Source organism: Lycium barbarum, chromosome 11 (genome assembly GCF_019175385.1).
Source record: "Lycium barbarum isolate Lr01 chromosome 11, ASM1917538v2, whole genome shotgun sequence".
NCBI classification, from domain to species: Eukaryota; Viridiplantae; Streptophyta; class Magnoliopsida; order Solanales; family Solanaceae; genus Lycium; species Lycium barbarum.
Genome location: NC_083347.1, coordinates 114,586,157 through 114,591,576, shown reverse-complemented (window position 1 = coordinate 114,591,576; position 5,420 = coordinate 114,586,157). Strand labels below are relative to the sequence as shown.

Here is a 5,420-nt window from a genome sequence, read left to right as displayed (position 1 = left end):
AGAAGAATTAAAGGAATCATAGAGATTGTAACACTCATATTTGAAATCAAATACTACGATTGTTGCGATATTTTCCTGTCTTGATTATTATTTTCTCGACGCGAATTTTATTGTCTATAAATTCTGGCACGCCAGTGGCACAATCTCTACTTCTCATCTTTTCCATTAGAAGTTAAAGAACATCAAAATGACTCAAATGAAGACCAACCCCAAATCTGATGCTATTACGACTGCTCAACCTAAAAGTGGATTGGAAGTTGCCATGGAGATCATTGGACAAATCAAAAGAAGTAAAATCGGAATGTGAGGACAACAAGTGCTTCAAGTACCGTCTATGCCAACTCATGTTTCTGGTTCATCTTCTCCAAAAGGAATGATATCCTCATCCCGCAATCTAGAAGAAGGGAATAATATTGTTGAGGTGCTTGAAAGAACTTTGGCTCAACTTAATCTACCGCAAGAACGCCATTCCAAGTCGAACAACCCCTTCCTGCAAGCAGATGATGATGCCCTAAACGATGGATATGCTCCAACTTCCTATCAATTCACTCCCCAATTCAAGCTCTATTCGAGTAGTGATCAATATCATTCTTCATCCTCCATGATGGTCGTGTAGGCAATGATGATTGACACATCCACTATAGAAGAAGAACTTGCAAGTTTGACTAAGGCAGTTGAAGGCTTGACAAAGCACGTGCAAGAACAGGATGCTAAGCTTCCAAACCAACAAACAAGATGGAAAGTATGACTGAGAGAGAATCGAGTCAAACACCTATAAAACTTTCTGAAATTCAAGAGAAATGATAGTCTTCTGTAAAACAAACAACAACGATCAAAGAGATCCAAGTTTCCGCTGAAGGTTTAGTTCTTGTTGACCAATTGAAGAACTTCATCATGGGGGCCATCAAAGAAAAATGTGAGTCCTCATCCAAATCACCTCACATATGTAAAGCCCTATACACAAAGGATTGATAAATTGAAGATGCATGCTGGCTATCAACCTCCTAAGTTGCAGCAATTTGATGGTAAAGGAAATCCCAAACAACATATAGCGCACTTCGTCAAGACTTGTAATATTGCTGGGACTTATGGCGATTATCTCATCAAGCATTTCATTCGATCTCTCAAAGAAAATGCTTTTGATTGGTACACTGATCTTGAACCTGGTTCTATATATAGTTGGGAGCAGCTGGAGCAAGAATTCCTTAATCATTTTTATAGCACAATATGTATCGTGTGATTGAACTTACAAGAGCCTGCCAACACGAAGGTGAGCCAGTTATTGACTTCATCAATCGATGGAGGAGCTTGAGCCTCAACTACAAAGATCGCCTTAGTGAAACTTCTAACATCGAAATGTGCATTCAAGGTGTTACATCCCGTATTTTTGGACCAAGAAATTGAACCGTCCAACATGAGCGATTTTACTGAGCCCGAAGGATTTGATCATATTCAAGCATGCAAATTAAGAGCTCGGTGTATAAAAGGATGAAGCCCCGAAATGATTTAAGACGGTAAAGAGTGACAACGATGATTAGAAATAATATTTCGTATGTCCCAATAAAGGTTATGGACTAGTGTTATACGATATGGTCGTGATAACGAGTATATGAAGCGTGCTAAAAAATGATTGTTATTCAAGTGAATTGAGGACAAGAATTAATTATGAGTTTAATTGGTTAATTTGGAGTGTAGTAAGGATACGAAGATAAATTAAGATAATGGACAAAATGCTAAGTACTGCACTTCCACGTGGGATCTGGTGGAGAAGTCAATTTGTGACTAACCATGCATATATGAGTGGTGGAAACTTTACAGCTTGCTACCTAAAATAATGAAGAGGCACGTGGATCCCATGGTCCACTAAGTAACTATAATATATATGTGACTATTCCTAAACAAATCTGTAGGCGGCACCTTTAGAACTAATCAATTAAGTTAAATAATGCAAAGGAGGTAGCCCCCACTGCTCACTAAGGGGAAAAACGGATATATCCTCTTTTTGTTCATTAAATTGTGAATATATTTTACAAGTTAGCAAATGGAGTTACAGAGAAGCACGTGTCCTAGAGTGGGGCAGCATATATAATCATATTTAATGACTAATGTTAGGCATACATTCATTTCCAATCTCAATTAAATTGAGAGAGGGAGAGAGCAGCACATAGCCATGGCACTCACAGCCATGGAAGCTCATGGATGAGCTCAAAATTTGGAAGAGATTAAATTCAAGAAGGCGTTCTATACGTTCAAGGAGGCGGTAACCTTGGGATTTAAATTGAGAAAGAAGCAGTGGTGCAAGTGAGTATAGGATCTGTCCTAATCAATTTGAGATAAGATTTCTTCTTTTGTCATGAAATTGGAATTAACGAGATTGTAGTGGAGAGATTAATTTATATTAAGTGAAATTGGAAGTAGGAATATTGTATGATTAATGTTGGCAACAATAAGACAAAGTGGATAAGTGTAAATCCACATGGCATCATGATGTTTATTTCTATATATGACTCTTATTAGGTGCAAATTAATTTAGTGGACACGTTCCGGAAGGGAATGCATTGTACGCATGAAAGTGCTAATTGTGTGGACCCCATAATCCACTGATATTAGACATGCACATATATCTCACTTTGGTTGAACAAAAGTTCATAAATAAAGTATATTGCAACTTTCTTCGTTAAAAACTCTAACGTGTGCAACAATGAAAAATAAGCAATGTCATTATTACAAAAATTTTCTAGTGCAGCAACGTTTCTCCCTTTTTTCTATACTAACGCAGTACATCAATTTTGTTACGATCTCTTCCTCTTTTCAATATAAATACAACCATTTTCCGACGTTGATTTCATGATTATAGTATCGGTTTTCCCCGAGTGATAGCCGGATATTTCTTCGTAGGGAAGTAAGGTGGAAGAATATTATTTCTTGGAATATAAGGTAAGAATTCTCCTCTACTAGATATATTTAAATTCATCCAGGTCGTAGTTAAATTGAGAGACAGGAACTACGAAATTAATTGCGGGAAATCGGATAAATTGTTATTGTTATCATGTGGACTGTTTGGTGGTTGTCATAAATTGTTTGGTGTGCTGGAATATCATGGGATGGGCTGTAGTTGTTGTTGTTGTGTTTGTTGTTATACTATATATATACAAAAATAAAGAAGTGTATACAAGCATTGGCATCCGAATGTATATTAGGCTGTTTTGGGAGTAATTTAAGAATGGATTTAATTCTAGTTTGATATGAAATTGTTGTTGTTGGTATTTTTATTGATGTTTGGCTAAGTTGGAATTTCGAGGATTGTTAAGTTTACAGGGGAAATGCTGTCTGAATTTTGTTAAGTTTCATTCGTATGTGGATTGGTTAGTAAGTGATGTGGATAATCTAACTGTGGCCTATGTTATCTTAATTTTAGACCCGCAAGCTCGAGAAGTAGACGTTGGACATTAGATAGAGTTCAAGGTATGTGAGGCTAGTCCTTTCTTTCTATGCCATGAATCTTATATCTTGACTCTCGTTTTATCCATGAGTTTCCTTAAGTTCCGGAAAATATGAGTCTATGTCCATAATTAGCCACACAAGGTAATGAGTAAAGTATAGAAATCCCAATACTTATGTTGTGATGATCTTATGATGTTAATGATGCTATTTATTGATTACACTTACCTTATATGCTAATTCCTTCAAGGTGAGGCAGGATGTCAATGAATGCTCCATAATGACGTCGGAAGCCACCGACCTTACGTCACTGTGATATAGTTATGACTTTTGATTGGGATCTTATGCATGCTTTATATATATACGTATGTATTTTCTCACACCGCGCCGCGCTATAGTTGGCCGGGCAGGCACGTAAATGTGCACACCACTATAGTGGGCAGCTTTTACCCCGGACGCGGGAGGCCTGGACGCAGGCTATGATTATCACACCGTACCTAAATGGCGGGCAGCTTATATATGTATACATACATGACATGATAATGATTATGAGTAAGTCAGCATGCATTATTTCATTTATATTTGACAGCTAGTACAGATTGCTCTTTCTTGATGCTTCCTTATTTCATTGATGCCTTCCTATTTCATTGATATATTGTTATTGTTTATGCCTCTCATACTCAGTACAATATTCGTACTGACGTCCGTTTTCTTCGGACGCTGTGTTCATGCCCACAGGTTGACAGGGAGGTGAGCTTGATCCAGATTCTTAGTAGCTGTCAACTGATTGAGAGCACTCTGTTGTTCGGAGGTGCTTATGTTTATTCTTTTGGTTCATATATGTATTTCGCGCACGACGGAGTTTGGTTCCGTTTATATGTATAATATGTCAGTAGAGGCTCGTAGACGCGCAGTGTGGGTTAGATGGTCTCGCAAGATTACTATGTTATATTGGTATATGATATTTTGATAGCCTAAGGGGCACATGTATATAAAATCATTGGTGTTTTTTTAAATAAAAAATGGTTGTCTTATGATTATGAGATTATGAATGATAAAGAAATGTAAAATGGGTATGACGAGTGAGGAAACGAGCGGTGCTTGGTGATTAGCCCCGGGTACCCGTCGCGGCCCTATTCGGGTCGTGACACAAGGCATGAATTGGGGTCTTCGCTACATCTTGCAAGGAATAAAGCCCAATATATTTGAAGAGTTGGCGACCCGTGCACATGATATGGAATTGAGCATGGCTACAAGTGGAGATTAATGGTTGCCAGTCTTTAAACCTCGTAAAGATGAAGATATAGAACAATTCCATAATGGGGTGTCAAGTATGAATCTGAAGAGTCTCATATGTTACCATGCTCCTTATCGCACGAGCCTAAACTGCAAGTTAAAATACTCCTCATCGCACGAGCCTAAACTGCAAGTTGCAATGCTCCTCATCACACGAACCTAAACTGCAAGGTACGATGCTACTCGATGCACGAGCCTAAACTGCAAGTTATAATGCTCCTTCATGCACGAGGTCAAATTGCATGTCATGAAGCTCATCAAATTAGAAGCCAAATTTTCAAATCACGAAGCTTATCAAATTCGAGCTAAATCTTGAAATTGCGAAACTCCTCAAATTTGAGCTAAATCTTCAAGTTGCAAAGCTTTTCAAGTCGAGCTAAACCTTCAAGTTAAAACACTCCTTGACGTACAAGTATAAACTTCATGCTACTCATGGCTTGCAAGGATATAAACTATGCACGTCCCCAACAAAAAAAAATATGCTAGGTAGAAAATCTTACAAGAGGCGGTCTTCATCGAGGCACATACAAATGATATATACAAGCGTTCTTTCATTGAAATTTGAACCTTCACCAAATATTAACGGTTCGATAGGGGCAAAACTCCATGGCTAATGGGTTTCTCCAATGGGACGACCGTAATCTCTTAGCAAGTTGCCAAATCAGCAAGTTGAAGTCCTCAAA

The 5,420-nt window shown here is 38.0% G+C and overlaps 1 long non-coding RNA gene across 1 annotated transcript; it reads left to right on the top strand.

Moving 5' to 3' along the window:
- The first annotated feature begins 2,095 nt into the window (after positions 1-2,095).
- Positions 2,096-4,475, top strand: LOC132617565 (uncharacterized). The gene is made up of 2 exons (XR_009573772.1): positions 2,096-2,937; positions 3,419-4,475. It is a non-coding gene; the product is annotated as an uncharacterized LOC132617565 (long non-coding RNA).
- Positions 4,476-5,420: the final 945 nt, after the last annotated feature.